The following is an 18,426-nucleotide window of genomic DNA, read 5'->3' on the forward strand; positions in this document are numbered from 1 at the left end:
TGAGACTTCTTACTGTGTTTACCCCAGTCCAATGCCGGCATCTCCACATCTTGATCTTTGCACCAGCAGGATATTCTGGACCTACCGATAACATGCCCCCACTGCAGGTTTCCCAGTGGCGTGGGATGAAATCAATGAGAAATTCCATTGATAGCAGTGGGACCAGGCGATCCTGTTACCAGCCAACGGTGTGTCACTCCCACTACCGAGAAAATGCTGTGGAGAGACCAGAGAATTGTATTGCTTATGTACTCCACTGAAACCAAGTCCTGGAGTGGGGCATCAATATCCCCTTTGTACTCAAAAAGGGAGAATCTAGCTACCAAATGAGACAAAAGGATAGTACACAATGGTGAGGGTAGGCTCCACGTACTAAATACAACAAGCCAGAATAAGTTACAGATGTCATACATGAATACATTGCAGTAAATGAACATGCTGGAGGGTCAGACCTATTCTGGGATCCTCTATTCAAGTACTTTAACATCTATCCTTATTACAAAACTTTAAGCAAAACAAAACTTTAACTAAAACAAAGCAATTCTTTAATCTGTGTTTTCCCAACTATAGTCTGTAAGATTATACAGTAATAAATGTTCCTGAAATGTCTTTGAAAACTGAGTTTCTAGTAGAAAAAGTTCACAAGAAAGGATACATAGATATAAGATTTTAAATATTTTATTAATATACAGATGTTCAAATTCAGTCCTGGGGGTCATGTCCCTCTAATCCTTTTCTTCTTCTTTTCATATACTTTTACATTTTTCTTTAATTCCACAGTTCCGCTCTATGATTCAGATAGTGCTTTGAAATGAAATTAGATTTTCAGTTCTAGATCATTGCTCAGATATATACATAGATCTGTTCTTTGAATCTTTGGAGCAGCTACTGAAAATGAATTTCCCCAGAGGCCCCTCAATACAATTTCCATTGGAATCCACTGCCTCAGCCAGATTCATCACCTGAAGGCTTATTAGCACTGATAGAGTGAAGGAGTTCATAACATACGACCTACGACCTAAAAGGTTTGTGAGCTGAATGGTCCGGGACTGACCTTTGCCTCAAGCGCTAAATAGCCCTAGTCCATGCACACTCCTTTATTTAAATAGTAATGAATACAAAATAAGGTCCATCCTTAATCAAAATAGTGATCTTTACTGAAAGACATATTGTACATGCCCCTTTTTCACTTCAAGCATAAGTTGTAAACAGCAATCACTGATGAAAGTTAGAGGATAGTTCCTGTAAGATTAAACTCAGTTGTCAATGTTTATACATCTCAACAACCATGCTGTTCAGATTGGGCAACGGCATAAATGAGATTAGCTGTTGTCACTTTTCCAAACTAGTGTGGACAAGTGAATAAATGATTAATGGCTCACTGTAGTAAATTTCACTGTGCTCCAATTTGTTCAAGCTTTTTTTCTTTTTCTTCACTCCACCGCCCCCCCCATAGAAAGCTTTTTTCAAAAAAAAAGATCTTCAATGAAACAGCCACTTGAATCAAATACAAACTTCCACTGAGTCTGAAGTTGGCTGCCTTTGTGATTATTTATGAAACAATGGACTCAGCCACACAAAACCAGCATTTTACACACCGCTTGCGTTACCATGGCAGCTTCTAAGCCTGCATAATTTATGCCAATGAAAGGCAGGAGAAAACAGCTGAACTTCTATGTTGTAGATACTTTTCTTCATGTCCCACTGCTCTGACATACTCTAACCCTCCAGTGATTTCTAATTTTGCAGGTTGACATTACAGGGAGAGGAGAGAAAACTCAGGGCATGTTGATAGGACACAGACAACCAATAAAAAGGCAATACCAGAAGGAAAAGTTCCGTCTTAATGCACACTACTTTTATAAATAAGCAGTACTGCATACTCATGTGCATTGGGCAAAGAAACCATCAACACATTTAATAAAGTGGTAAACACAGTTTCTCTTCACAGTAATGTGCCATTATCAACTCAGCCTAATCGCAGGATTAAAATCAAAAGACAGATGCTCACCACCACAATCAATTAATTACATTGTAGAGTGTGAATCCCTCCTGTGGTCAACATTTTAGCATAGAAGGAATGAAAGCTAGAAAATAATATACTCAGTTATGTACCTTTCATTTAAGATGCAGTTAATCAGATTTACCAAATAAACCAGCATTAGGCCATCATCATCAAAACAGCAATTATCTAGATAATTTGATTTAGAAACTCTGGCTGCCACATTGTGCCCAGTTTTACTACATTTTTTCACACCATGACATACACTAGTCAGTATTACAGAGTTTTTTTTACCAGATCAAGATAGTAGCATTTAAATGATGTGGAGATGCTGGTGTTCAATTGGGGTGGGCACAGTAAGAAGTCTCCAGGTTAAAGTCCAACAGTTTTTTTTGATAGCACAAGCATTTGGAGCACTGCTCCTTCCTCAGCTGAGTGAAGAATTGGGTTCACAACAGGGCATACGCAGACACAGACTCAATTGCAAGATAATGGTTGGAATGTGAATCTTAATGGGTAATCAAATTTACACGTGTAGACAATGCGAATGGGCAATGCAGCCGTCCCATCATATCAAGCAATGGGACCCTGTATGAGAGCCTCTGTGGCTACATCGAGGGCATTCTGAAACCCATCGTACAAAGAACCTCCAGCTTCTGTCACGACATTACAGACTTCTTACAGAAACTCAGCACCCATGGAGCAGTTGAACCAGCGACACTCCTCGTCATAATGGATGTCTCGGCGCTCTACACCAGCATCCCACACGACGACGGCATTGCTGCAACTGCCTCAGTACTTAATGCCGACAACTACCACTCTCCAGATGCAATTCTACAACACATCAATTTCATCCTGGACCACAATGTCTTCACCTTCAACAACCAGTTCTTCATCCATTCACACAGAACAGCCAGGGAGACCAAATTCACACCTCAATATGCCAACATCTTTATGCACAGGTTCAAACAAGACCTCTTCACCGCACAGGACCTACAACAGATGCTATACACTAGATACATCAATGACATTTTCTTCCTTTGGACTCATGGCCAAGAATCACTGAAACAACTACATTGTGACATCAACAAGTTCCATCCCACCATCAGACTCACCATGGACTACTCTCCACAATCGGCTGCATTCTTGGACACATGCAACTCCATCAAGGACAATCACCACAGCACTTCACTGTACAGCAAGCCCACGGATAATCTCGTGATGCTCCACTTTTAAAGCTTCCACCCTAAACATGTTAAAGAAGCCATCCCTTGTAGACATGCCCTCTGTATACACAGGATCTGTTCATGTCACAGACACCTCCAGATGCTGAAAGACGCCCTTGTAAGAACAGGATATAGTGCTCAACTCATCAACTGACAGTTCTGACACACCACAGCAAAAAACCACAGCAACCTCCTAAGGAGACAAACACGGGACACGACCAACAGAGTACTCTTCGTCATCCAATACTTCCCCGGAGCAGAGAAGCTTCGACATCTTCTCCAGAGCCTTCAACATGTCACTGATGAAGACAAACATCTCGCCAAGGCCATCCCCACATCCCCACTACTTGCCTTCAAACAACCACGCAACCTCAAGCAGACCACTTTTCGCAGCAAACTACACAGCTTTCAGGAAAACAGCAACCACGATACACCATACAACCCTGCCACAGCAACCTCTGCAAGACATGCCAGATCAACGACACGGACGCCATCATCTCATGTGAGAATACCATCCAGAAGGTACATGGTACATTCTCATGTGACTCGGCAAACGTTGCAGGAAAGGATGTCCTGAGGCATGGTACATCAGTGAGACCATACAGATGCATGGACACCGTTCGACAATCACCAGGCAGGAGTGTTTCCTCCCTGTCAGGGAAAACCTCAGCAGTCAAGGACATTCAGCCTCCAATTTTCGGGTAAACGTTCTCCAAGGTGGCCTTCAAGACACACGACAACGCAGAATCTGACAGCCAAGATCGTACACATGAGGATGGCCTCAACTGGGATCTAGGGTTCATACTACCTGTAACCCCCACAACTTGCCTGGGCTTCCAAGATCTCACTGACTGTCCTGGCTGGAGACAATTCACATCCCTTTGACCTGTGATTATACCTTTCTCCAGTCACATTGTCTGTACCTGTAAAGACTTGATTACCCATTCAGACTCGCATTCCAACCATTATCCTGCAACTGAGTCTGTGTTTGTATGTGCCCTGTTTGTGAACCCAACTCTTCACTCTTCATCAGGTATGAAGAAGCAGCGCTCTGAAAGCTCATGCTACCAAATAAACCGGTTGAACTTTAACCTGGTGTTGTGAGACTTCTTACTGTAACATTTAAATGGGTATTCTAATATATTCCATACTACAATCACAGACTCACATTCAGGTCTGTCATATTTATGCCTGTCATAGGGCATATATGGACAGACTCAATTGCAGGATAATGGTTGGAATGCGAGTCTTAACGGGTAATCAGTTCTTAACAGGTACAGACAATGTGAGTGAAGAGAGGATAATCACAGGTTAAAGGGATGTGAATTGTCTCGCCAGGACAGTTAGTAAGATTTTGCAAGCTCAGGCAAGTCGTGGGGCTTACAGGTAGTGTGACATAAACATGTGATCAGTAGTGAGATTCGCAGCTTTAAAAAGTTCATTCCCACTATCTTTGCTATGTAAAATTAAACTCTTATTGAGATCTGGACTGATATGTGTCTTAAGCACTTGTAATCCTTCAATCTCTCCAAAGATAGATCGAGTTAATAGTAGATAAGATGTCATCTGGTTTAATTTGTAGGCTGCATTTATTCCGTTGTAGACTAAACACACAGAAGACTGATTATGATGTGATACAATCACTAAAACATTCATATCTTGGAAATCAAGACAAAGTGGCATGATCTTAAAATCAGAGGGTGACTCTTTAGCTCCGCAATGTCTGCTGCTCAGATTCCAGTTCAACAACTCCTCAATGTTCCTCAAATTGCAGACCTTAACTATAGGTATGGTTGTTCAGAATCACACTAGCCAAACCAACTTACATTAGTTGCAGTTCCAACACAGCACCTGCACTGCCAACACTCTGTAATTAGATTATCCAGCATAAGTTAGTATTTTAATAAAGTAAGTGTTATATTTCCAGGCTCTTAGTTTAAAACCAATGTCCTAGTTTAAAGTCTGTAAAACAATAATAATGACAATATTAATACTGACAATAATAACCAACCACCTACCTATCCCTGATATGACTTATTATTGTCACATGTATTTGTATACAGTGAAAAATATTGTTTCTTGCATGCTAAACATCAAAACGTACTGTACTTGTGGAAAGGGAGGGTGCAGCGTGTAGTGTCACAGTCATGGTTAAGGTGTAGAGAAAGATCAACTTAATGCGAAGTAAGTCCATTCAAAAGACTGATGAGAACAGGAAAGGAGCTGTTTTTGAGTCGGTTGGTACATGCCCTCAGACTTTTGAATCCTTTTCCCAATAGAAGAAGGTGGAAGAGAGTATGTCCAGAGTGCATGGGGTCTTTGACTGTGCTGGCTTCTTTTCCAAGGCAGCAGGAATTGTAGACAGTGTCACTGGATGGGAGGCTGGTTTGAGTGGTTTCCATCATGACCCCCTGTAGCTTACTATGGTCATGGACAGAGCAGGAGACATACCAAGCCGTGATACAATTGGAAAGAATGCTTTCTATGGTGCATTTGTAGAAGTTGGAGAGAGTTGTAGTGGACATGCCAAATTTCTTTTGTCTCCTGAGAAAATAGAGGCAGTGATATGTTTTCTTAACTATAGTGTCTGCATGGAGGGACAAGACAGGACGTTGATGATCCAAAAGATGAAACTGGTTTCTGCATTGATTGTTAAGTTACTCTTCAAAGACCAGCAAAGATTAAAGAAATCCAACAACACTAGAGGGCTGGATGTCTCCTTAATGACCATGATGTTGCTTTTGAATAGTTCATAGTGCACTGCAAGAAAACTCTTTAAAAAAAAAACTAATCACACGTTTAATATATACTCAACTGCCATTGACTTGGCAACTTGGCATGAGGCAACAAGCCACTTCAGGTAAACTACTGTTCAAACCACATTTTAAAACAGCTCATTTCAGAGTTCATTTTGGGAAAATAATGACAACAGAATCTCAAGTGTTGCGTAGAACTTGCATTTCCTAATCACAGACCTTATTTGACATTTGTCATGATGTCTGATCAATATTTTACATTTCCATTTAGATCTTCCACACCAACATTAACACTGGAAATGCATGCATCATAGTTCTGTGATACAAGTTTCTGAATTCTCTTTCCCAGCCCAGCCATCCATCTTGCAAACGAAAAATATTATTCATCAACTGGCCTTAGGAAAGCCACTATCAATTTAGAAGTATAAATAAAAATAAAATTCTACTTTTTGGAATGTCTTTCTGGCCCCCTGATCTACATGCATTGGCTTCAGTACAGACTGATGCTCCCTAGCCCCATTTCTGAACAGTATAACTTGTATTCTCTACTGTATGAGTGTAACTAGTCACCGTGCATCAAGCTGCACGTTGTCAGTGTTATATTCTGTAATCCAGGGAACTGAGGGGATTCTTTTCAGTTCAATGGATAAAGCATTCGATTCAGGCAGAATTAAAAAAAAACTCAACTCTCCATTTGGTCAGCTTCATACCTAACCTGAGAATATCTGATGTTAACACTGGGTGCAAAAAACAAAATAGCACTCCAGTCCTCATCACGTAATTGATTACCTAAGATGTATATAAATGTTCATCCTTTCCTACTCGCCACCTACCCACAAAAAGTGGCAATGTTTGATTAGCATAATGAACTTCTGTTTTACATCAACATGTATATATATCACTCATTAAGTAATTATTATATCACAATTGCATTCGGGAGATCAGTAGTAAACTGTGATTTATTTAAGGATATAACCCACAGCAGCAAAGCCTGTGTGGTTTATAGAGCTCAACTAAATCCTGAGACGAAGATATATCCTTTCAGTTAGACATCTATAGCAATTATTTTTATAATGTTGTTTCAATTAATCAAGAACATATTATAGATGGTTAAAAGAGTTAAAAATGTCCTGATTATAAACTGTGACAGGCATAATGGAGCTTGAATCAGATACTAGAATGTAAATTATAATGATTAATTTCAAAATTAGTGTGAATGAGGAAAGAATTAAAGAACTGCCTGTCAACCAAACCAAAATCTGCCCATATCCTTTGAATCCTGTAATGCTCTAGTAACTTTTCCTTTATTTCCTGATGCCATTTTTATGTACCTTAAGGAAAAAAATCCACATATTTATCAGTATACCAAACAGCTACCTAACACTCAGTATACTGAACAATGAAGGGAATTGGAGGTTTCTATTTTGGTACATTATTTACAGATTAAAAGATGAAGTAGAAATGCTGAAAATCTGAAACAACAAAATCTGAAATCTGCGCAAGATACAAAAGCAGATCAGCCAGTACGTGTAAAAAGACAGGTTATCACTTCAGACATAGAAACCATGCTCATAATGAAAATGGAAAGATAATCAAGTTCCTTTGCTGAAAAGGAATAAAACAGAAAAGTCAGGGAAGGAAATGTAACAGGTATACCAATCACAGGGGGAGCTTAATGCGTGAAGATCTATAGCAGCTTAATAGAAGATCAAAGAACTGTTGGTTTGTGTAGAAATCACCTTAATGAGGTCATTAAAGAGATAGGATGAAAAGAGTGTGCAACTAAGATTATAAAAAACATAGAAAGCAAGGGAAATCACCATGTAGGAAAAATGGCAAGAGGGGGCAGAAAATGAGCTTTAAAAGTATACTGGAAGTCTAAAGTAAAAACAAGCAAGTTTGAAAATGTACAGTGGGGCATGTAAAGAGTAAAAGACCAACTTCCCCAAGTACTTCCACAAGCTTTGTTGTTTTCCATCCATTTAATTGGTTGTTGCAACTCTGTGTTGGTTCAGCCTTGGATTCTACCACAGAGTACAGAGAAAAACTTGGAGAGTATCAGCAGGCACTGTGGATTCACAGTTAAGACTGTTCAAAATGCATTTTTCATCATTGACAGACGGCATCATCATCCTAATGAACAGAAACACCATGCTGTGAGTGAAGGGGATTTTGTCCAGTTGACCTTGATCTGAAGATGATCCTGGTGGCTTCAGGAAAACTTCATAGATTATGATGATCAGCTTATTGTTGGATCTCTCAGGTATTTCTCTCTCCACTACATATCTTTTCTCTTCCAGATTTGTCTTTGGGTGTCAGCCCTGAACTATTGGAATGCTGCTTTCTTGATTTTAGCCTTGGGTTCTTCTGTCAGGGAATGAAACTGCTCGTTTTTGTTCTAGGAGGACACATATTTCAGCACTGTTTTTGTCGCACTCAGTCCTGGAGATGATGATGTAGAAACCCAATGGTTTGAACACAAGAGTATTGTTGAGCTGACTTTATTTGATCCCATTGTTTCAAAATTGAGCTCAATGTGTTAAGATTTTTGAGATTGGACATGAGCTGCACTTGGAACTCCTCTCTTCAATGGGGCTGCCAAAGGAATTTTTGGTCTTGCAATGTCCTGGTGCTAGGTGGATATTCACCACCAATTGAATAAGTAGATGTCAGGAGGCATCAGTCCCTGGCCTGGATCAAGTGATACAAACATCACTTAGATCTTTGACTCGCAGAATGACAGGATGCAGGAGATGCCAATCATCTGCTCCAGAATGTGTCTCCAGCGTTCTGAAATTGTCCTTCAGCAGATAAGGATGTTTATTATAGTGAGGCAAGCCAAAGATGCTTCATCAACAAGGGACACCATTTGCATTCACTTTTCCCACCCACTTTTCCTAGTGGTTCCTCTCTAGACAGAGTCACAGCCAACCCTGAATGGCAATACATTTCCAAGTCACAATGGTGAGTGGCTTGGAGGGGAACTTTCAGGTGGTGGTGCTTCTGTGTGTCTGCTGCTTTTGTCCTTCCAGATTGTAGTGGTCATGGGTTTGGAAGGTGCTGCCTAAGGAACCTTAGTGAATTCCTGTAGTGCAACTTATAGATGACACACTGTTACTACTGTGTGTCGGTGGTAGATGGGTTGAATGTTTGTGGATGGGGTGCCAATCAACTGGGCTGCTTTGTCCTGGGTGATGTCAAGCTTCTTCAGTGTTTTGGAGGTGCACTTATCTAGGCAAGTGGACATTATTCCATGACCGTCCTGACTTGTGCCTTGTAAATGTGAATACATTTTGGAAGTTAGGAAGCAAACTATGCACCGCAGAATTCCTAGCTCTGGCCTGTTCTTGTAGCCACAGTATTTAATTGTCTAGTCCAGTTAAATGTCTGGCCATTGGTAACCCCCAGGATATTGACAGTGCAAGATTCAGCTTTGGTATTGCCATTGAATGTCAAGGAGCTATGGTTACATTCTCTCATGCCTATCACTTGTGCACTTATGTGGTGTAGATGTTTGTTGCCAGTTGTAGTAATGTATACTTTGGATTGAACTTGTAGTTTGGTGTGCGGGTGTGACCGGCGGTCCTGAAAGTGGATGTGAACTCCACTCCTGCCCAAGACTGACAGCTGAGGGCAATCACATGGTCTCTGACCAATTAACAACCAGCTAGCATGAAACCCACTCTCTCGAGAGCCAGCCCTAATGATGGGGTGTCTGGAACACCTCATGAGCTCCAAGGAATCTAAGTGACTGCTTCTTTCCAACATCTGTAGGGTTGACTGTCAATTACAATAATTGTGCATTGAGGAAGAATGAGTCTGACACTAGCCCGTATCTTTGCTTTGATGTCTTGGAACTATAGCTAAGTCACAGACTCCCAGTTCACCCCAGACACTTTGAATTTATAAACTCTTACAATGGTGCCCCAAACCTTCCTTTGGAATAGTTGTGCTTAATTATCACTTTAAAACATACACTTCACTACATCACAAATTCAACATTGACATAGACTTTGAAACCCCACTGGAAGCTCCTTTGAATCAAGGCATCCTTGGTCTCCCTGGCTCCTAAAAGCGGCCTCATTGCTGTGTTATCATTATGACTCTGTGGCTGTGCAGATTCTCCCTCAAAGTCTTGCTGGAATCTTCCTCATCATTCTAGTCTTCACCCTCCATATGATCTCCCTGAGAGAAAGCCAGATGGTGCAGGGCACAGCACACAACCACTATGTGTAACATGCATTCTGGAGGATACTGAAAGATTTGCCAGACTGGTCCAGACAACAGAATCTCATTTTCAGGAGGCCTATTGTCCTCTCAAATATAGCTCTCATGGAGGCATGACTTCTGTTGTACCTCTCCTATGTGGGTGTTCTTGTATATCTGATTGGTGTCATTAACCACCTATTCACAGAGGGCTATGAACAGTCCTGGAAATTGGAAAAGATGGAAAATATAGACTTATAGAATCCTACAATGCAGAAGAAGGCCATTCAGCCCTTTATGTCCACACTGACCCCAATCCTACCCAAGCCCTATCCCCATAACCCTATGCATTTACCCTAGCTAGTCCCCCTGATACTAAGGGGCAATTTAACATGCCAATTCATCTAACCTGCACATTTTTGGTTTGTGGGAGGAAACCCATGCAGACATGGGGAGAACATGCAAACTCCACACAGACAGTGACCCAAGCCAGGAATCAAACCCAGGTCCCTGATGCTGTGAGGCATCAGTGCTAACCATTGTGCCACCATGCCGCCCTCATGGCAACTCCCAGTTATCACACACAAACCTGGAGGGTTTGCTTCTGGTGATCATACATTAGCTGAATGTTCACAGAATGGAAGCCCTTAGAATTCACAGAGGCCCCCAGGCTTTCCTGCAGTTGGCTTGATGGGCCCATGAGTGCAATCAACAGCTCCCTGAACTCTTGAGAAACCTGCAATAGCTGCACATCCTCTGGAACACTCTGACAGGCTATCCTCATCTGTCTTGAAATGTTTAACAGTGATGACCCTTCTGAACAGTGTTTTCATCACAAGTTGTGTGCTATAGATTGTGACACTCAGCACAGATCACAACTTAGAAGGATCTTGAGGTAGAAACATTGAGGGCATCAGTTACTTTTAACGCCACTGACATTGAGTGCCCACCTACATGGTTGGAAGCCATCTCAGGGCCTACCATCTCATATATTGAGGTTACTATCTTCATTGAGAGGCTCATCCTCCTTCAGCACTGCACCTCAATCATCTCAAGATAACCAAAGCCAACCCTATAGATTTTCCCAGCAGGGAACTGGTGCTTTCTCATGTCCCTTCTCCCTTGCAAGGCTTACTGGCCTTCATTTCTTTTAGCTTGAGCTGCTTGGACTTGTGGCAGATTCTACATCAACATCTATAGTCAGGTGGCCTCCTCCCCGTAGTGCCACCTGCTGAATAAACAATTCCCATTTTTCACTTCTGCTCTACGGAGATTCAACCTTTATTATGATGAGGCTTATAAAGATAAAAGCTTCCTGACCTACAAAGAAAATTATAAGGATCCCACACTAATGATTCACTACTGCCCAGACTTCCACCTCACATTTGAACTCCTACCTCCTCACTTCTCAACTCCTCCTGACCCATATACCCTCCTTGGATGCAGAAAGTGGAAAATGTGCATTCCCTGACTGCCCATTTTTCCCATGCATTGACCATAAAAATGAATGGCCATCTCAAATTGCAGTCAATTGGCCCTTTAGTTAGCATTGGACAGGCTTCTGACATTCAAGCACATTCACCAAGTGTAATATCGCAATGTGGGATACTGACAGGAAACCTTTCTAACATCATCATACATTATTTCATGTGATGGATACCCACCTAGGCTATGTAAAAGTCTGGCCTTTGTTACATTGGACATATATTTAAATGGTCAGATAACTGATATATATAACTGATAATTGATATATATGTTTCATATATACTGATCTATATGAGCTGCTAAGGGAGGGGAACTTGACACCTCAACCCAACACCAAACTAAGATCATAAGATATCGAGCAGGAGTAACCATTCCACCCATCTAGCCTGCTCTACCATTCAATAAGATCATGGCTGATCTGATTGTAGCCTTAACTCCACTTCCTTGCCTGTCCTCTATAACCCTTGTCGATCAACAACTGTCCAACTCAGTCTTAAATGTATTCAATGACTTGGCCTTCATCTCTGTATGTAAAAGAGAATGTATGTCTCTGTATGTATATGTGTGTATGGGGAGTCAGGGAGGATTAGTACCTCAGGTGGGGGAACATGTCGCGTCCTTTCTGGGCGGTTTGTCCACCCTTTGTCCCCATCTGGCACTCAGCTCTCATCTGTGGCTCCCTGTAGCTGTTTGCATGCGACAGCGGCCACAACCCAGGCAACGGCCTTGACAAGCAGGCTAAACCAGGTGAGGGTAGCCAACAGGTCTCAACCCTCAGTGAGATAGGGAGATGTCTATCCCAGCATGTGAAGACAGACTCCGGCAGATTGAGCGAACGAGACCAGTGGAAGGTCCAACGGTCAAGAAGGTGGTCTCTGCAAGCATCATGGAACACGATGAGCAGAACAAGACATAGAAGTCGTCCTGGTCATCCACTGCACCCAGTCCCACCTCCAGCCGTCTTGACTCTTGTCTTGCCACTGGATCCAGATGGGAATTGGGAAGAGAGAGTGAGGCTGACGCTGCGCAACTCTCCCTCACTTTAATCCAAATCAAGCAACAGGTCTCGACACCACCATCATCATCATCATCATCATCATCATCATCATCAGTTCAACCTTTGGAGTCCTATGGCGATGGACGAGCGACGAAGCAATAGGTGTGGATACACTGGAAGCTATAGTCAGAATCACACCAACAGCAACGGTTCAATTCCTACGCCAGCCATGGTAGTTCATGGAGGCCTGCCTACACGCCTTGCCCAATGCTTGATGTGGAATGGCGTCTTAGACCGCATTTGGAGTACTGCGTCCAGTTCTGGTCACCTTACTACCGGAAGGACGTGGAGTCTCTGGAAAGGGTGCAGAGGAGGTTTACCAGGATGTTGCCTGGCATGGAGGGGCTGGGTTACGAGGAAAGGTTGGAGAAACTGGGACTATTCTCCTTGGAAAGACGGAGATTGAGGGGGCACATGATAGAGGTATATAAGATACTGAAGGGAATAGATAGAGTCGATAGTGAGAGACTGCTCCCTAGACTGGGTACAAATACGAGAGGTCATGATTTAAGGGTGAGGGGGGAGAGGTATAATTTGGATGTGAGAGGAAGGTTCTTTACGCAGAGAGTTGTGGGGGTATGGAACGCGCTACCGAGTAGGGTGGTGGAGGCAGGAACGTTGGACTTGTTTAAGGTTCAGTTAGATAGACACATGAGTGAAATGAGGATGGAGGGTTATGGTAGGGGCTATTAAATAAGGTTAGAACCTCGGGAGACCGGAAAAGCAGATTTGTAAGATTAACGTTTTTGTCTTTTTATTCCGCAGGTGGAGGTCCACCTCGTTGTCAAACGAGGGGCATGCACATGGTGGGTCATGCGTGGGCTGCTCTTGGAGGTTCCGGGAGTGGCCTAGTACTTCGTGTCGGTGTGTGTTCTTGATCCTGGACCGGTAGACGGGCGCCGCAACAGCTCGGTGACTAGCACTGCTAGCTGTGCAGATACATGGATTTGGGCCTGTGTCTGTGGGAGTTTGTGCATTCTCCCTGTGGTTGCGTGGGTTTCCTCCGGGCGCTCCGGTTTCCTCCCACACCCCAAAGATGTGCTGTTAGGCTGATTGGTTTTACCAAATTGACACTATTCTCCCCTGAATCTGGCTAAGTTAGGGGTTCCATTCGTAGACACGCAGGGTAGAATAGGTGTAGGGTGATGCGGCGGCGCGGGCTCGTTGGGCCGAAGGGCCTGTTTCCTGTGCTGGGTTGTTCTTTGTTCTTCTCAAGCTATCTAATGGGAAGGAATGCCTATGGTCCTTTGTGCATTATGGCAAATTACCATTATTGTTTAAAGCAATACATGACAAGAGAGTAAAGCAGAGCTGGTTTGAAATTTGATGTGGTATAATGAGAAACATAGAAGGCACAAATTTCTCTCATCAATAAAGAGCTTTCTTTTAATAATAACATAACACCCTTCCATTTTTTTCCCTCTCCAATGATCACAGAGTTGAAAACTCTCAGCAATTTAATACATTGCTTGCTTTTTCTAAAGGGCAGGAGTACCAAAATGTAATATTTTACAATGATGGCTATGTTAATGAACTCCATTTCAATTTTTCTTAGAAACTATTTTAAAATACAGATGTTGAAAAGCAGCAGTTTTGTTACATCACAAAATAACTTTACGCAAACATGTGAAGAAACTCTGAACTGTATTATTTTTAAATCATGCCTTTGTGCGTGTATTTGCTTCTTGATCTGTGAAAATATCAATTGACTCATGCTATGAATCACAAAGGAGAAAGATAGTGATGAATGAGCTGACAGGAATGACTCATGTCTTTAGAGAATTAGTTTACCTTTTCCATCTTCCCTCATTGAAAATCCATTGAAATTGTGGGGCATATTTCAAAAGGTAACAGGGCTATCAGTCATCCGCAACAACCTTTAAACTAACTGAATCTATATGTTCTGCATTATTTGGCATTTAAGCCAAAGCAAAATACTGAAAAGCAGAGAGCAACTTGCTGATAAGAGAATTCAATGGTTCCAGATAATTAACTTAAATGACAAACCAAAATTCAATATTTTCCATTATTTTATAAAATATATTATAGCAGATTACTGAAAACATAACAAACGGGAGGGGGGGGGTTCATTGAAGAGGGTTATTCCCCAGTTTCAAGTGGATGCAGCTGATTACAAAGACCAATGCCAACTCAGAGATAACAACTGCTGCATAGCAATGTTGCTCATTTATGCACCAAATTGCTAGGCAATGTCAACTGTACTTAGCTCTGCTTTAGGAGTTAACTCTGTTACTTGTTAAACTACATTAGTAACTTACAATTATATATTTGAGAAATTCAATGATAACTAATATGAAAAAGTAGATGAGTATTTTCTAATCAATTGCATTTGTTTTAACTGAATTCCACAAAATAATGCAACTGCAAACATTTTTAGAAAGAGTCATTGAAGATAATGATATACTATTTGTCAAATATTGTAAAAAGCAAGGAATTCTCAACAGATTTGTATATACGTCTACCTGATAGATGCATAACAAACATTAATTTCTAAAGAAAAATGCTCAACTGTTTGGGCAGCAGCTGTAGGGAGAGAAGTCAAAATTATGGGCAAGGTACAACTTGTCATGTATTTGGCAGTGGTTGTGGCCTCCCACCATTGGCCAATGATGGGATCTTCTAGTCCCGTAGTTGGCAATGGGGTTTCCTGTCAAATGCACCCCTTGCTGCTGGGAAACGTATGGGGCAGGAAGATCCTGTCTGTGTGTATGGCCACAAAATTCCAATCTGCTCGATAACCTTTCAAAAGATAATTGAAATATTAATTCTACTTCTCTCCTCACAGATGCTGCCTAACCTGCTGAGTATTTCCAGCATTTTCTGTTTTTATTTCAGATTTTCAGCATCTGCATTTGTCGCTTTTATCTTAATTCCTAAAATTCCTATTTCATGTGTAAACACACACACTATAAATTAAATAAACAAATGTTTGAAGAAAATTGAATTGTGAATACTATAAAAATTAAATATCTGTAAATGGACATGGTATTTCTTGCCTTAATTATTTGACAATGATGGATAACAATGCAAATAAAATTAATGCACACTTAAACAATTCATCTATTAAGTCTTAAACCATTATGAGTCAATGCACTGCTATTACTCATTAAACTGACAATCAAAAAACACTAATCAAGAAAACAAAATCATTTAAACTTGTTTTGATCACCCATTGTTTATGAGTATCAAGAATTAAGAAAACAACTGAAAAATAATGCCTTTATGGCAGATCTTATCAGCAAAATAGTGATAGAAAATCAAAGACCTCTTGGAAGGTGTTTGGTTATTTTCATACTCATTGAGATGTTTAATTCAAATTTGATCAATGAACAGGTAAACTGTTTATTAATGAAGTTGTAATGCACCAATCTTCAAACAACTGAAAGTAAATATTTCAAAAGGTACAGTGGTGAGACAGATATAAGAAATGATCAGGATCTCCAAGTATCCAAATTGTAACTAGTTTCAGCACAAAATTGATTCTTAATGCTACAGCGCATTCAGCCAGACAGCGTTGCTGCCAGAACATTTTGCACAATTAGCTTCTTCCAATACTATATTGCTAAACTGATTGCTTCCAGAAAATAGATTTTGTTGGGGTAATCATATAGAAAACCTCGGCAAACTGGAATGTTCCAAAGCAAAGAATTATTGAAAGCTAGTCTTACATTATTTGATTTAAGATCCAATCTATTAATCATGTCAAACTACATACGTTATTGTGTCTAACGAAAACATCTTGAGAATTCTACATACTTTCTATCAAACATTAACTGTCACACCCTCTTCTGCTCATACTCTGAAATACAATTTCAGACAATGTTGATATTACATAAACAAGCACTGGACACTGCAACTCTAATACTTTGAATGAATCTCAGTGCAGTTTAATGTAGGTAATTAACACATTTTCAAAAATAACAGAATAAGAAATATAACCGTGCAAGATGGAGTTACAGGATGCAACAAGAAATGCAGGACTAAAGACTAATAGTCAACTGTCATTCCTCGGTTTAAACTACAGAATACTAGATTCTAACGGTACTTATATATTCTCTTAGTCTGTAGTTTAAGGTGGAAAAATCTCAATTTCAATTCTTTGAAATAAAGTTGAAATTCCGCAACAAAATAGCAAAAGTACAAATCAAAGTATTACTACCAACCAACATTAATAATTAATCACACATCCGCTACTGATCGTATAGTGTCCCTTTAAGCAATGAAACAGAATACTTGCACATCTTTAAACAAACAAAACCCATACAAAAGGAACCCTACACACACTTTAGACAAAGCAGTTCAGATCGCTGATCAGCTGATAGTTAACTATATTGAAGAGATAGATTTGATGTTAGCCCTGTCAATGCCTCCGATAGTTATTGGCTTTTGTCAGAACGAGCCCGACAAGTGACTTGGTCCTTCCTCATCATGTTCAACAGCGCCGCCAAGCTGTCAATATCTCAGACTGCAATCATCTCTTCTCAAGAAGGAGCCTGATGTGAATTACTGAACAATTCAATAAAACGATCCGAGCAGAACATTATCTGTATATATGCAGTTAACAAACTATTGCAATAAATGCACAGCAGTCTAAAAGTATATCCACTCTGCATCAGAGCATTTCAGAAAAATGAGCATAAACTATCAAACTGGAAAAATAATCCAGTGAAGTTACATTTAACATTATTATTAATGACAGTTATAGTTGTGTCAACAATCACTCAGAACTCGAACATTAGACTGAACGCACTGGTGCCACGGCAGTAAACTGATATGATCAAACAGTAGCACCGGGGGAATCTTTCACTTAACGCAAGTTCGCATCCAGATTTAAACATTCGACTCAGAAAAGTTAAGGGGGGTAATCTTCTGTTCCCTTAGGTATGCAGGAATCTAACTGTTTGAAAACAAAAAGGATGCATTTTCTTTAGAGGTGGAAATTTGTGGAAAATATTTATTTCAAATCACCTTTAATCTACTCCATAAATATAACTGCGCTGGCACAGCTCACACTCAAATTCTGCATGTGAGTAATCTAGTTAATAAATCCGCATCTTGAAGTATACAGTGCCTTTCCTTTGTATTCTCAAGCAACTCGTTTCAATTTCCACTTTAAAATTAAAAGCGCAATTCTAGTAGGAATCAAAATAATTCACAATAGGAATATGATGTTTCTCATCTGAGAACAGTATTGCTGAAATGAACCCAGTTTATAATACAATTGCAATGTTCAGGACGACATCGGAAATATTTTGGTTTGCTTTTATCTATAAATAACAAATCTATCAGCCGCCAAGTGTGGTTTACTCGGGACAGTGATCAGAGTGCACACGCTTACGCGGAGACTTTACGCTGTGTTATTGTTGCAGAACTTCCCCGCATAATGCAAGCAACTCAAAGTACCCTCTGCAAAATAATGCATCTGGTTATTGAAACATAACAAACACACTCTCGACTCACTGAGTAAATGCTCCAACTTTCCAAACGCATCGAGTTAGTAGTCTACAAGGCAAACAAAATCCGCCGGGAGGTAAAACTTGCTGAGGAGTTCCGGAGTACTTGCAATCACTGCACGCAGTGTCTCTGCTCCTCTCCTCTCTGTACCTCAAGTGCTTCACTCCCCTTCTCTCACCCCAGCCCTGCCTCTGGTCTCGCTGCCTCTCGTAAAGAGGA

General features: G+C 40.8%; 1 protein-coding gene across 1 annotated transcript in view; it reads right to left on the minus strand.

The window, feature by feature from the left end:
- Nucleotides 1-18,335, minus strand: part of sema5a (sema domain, seven thrombospondin repeats (type 1 and type 1-like), transmembrane domain (TM) and short cytoplasmic domain, (semaphorin) 5A) — a 179,986-nt gene extending 161,651 nt beyond the window's left edge. The window contains exon 1 of the mRNA XM_080208270.1: nt 18,214-18,335. The gene's annotated coding sequence lies outside the window, so the exon portion shown is untranslated. The remainder of the gene's footprint in view (nt 1-18,213) is intronic.
- Between the last annotated feature and the right edge of the window lie 91 nt (nt 18,336-18,426).

Source organism: Carcharhinus amblyrhynchos, chromosome 2 (assembly GCF_965287045.1).
Source record: "Carcharhinus amblyrhynchos chromosome 2, sCarAmb.v2.hapA, whole genome shotgun sequence".
Classification (NCBI taxonomy): Eukaryota; Metazoa; Chordata; class Chondrichthyes; order Carcharhiniformes; family Carcharhinidae; genus Carcharhinus; species Carcharhinus amblyrhynchos.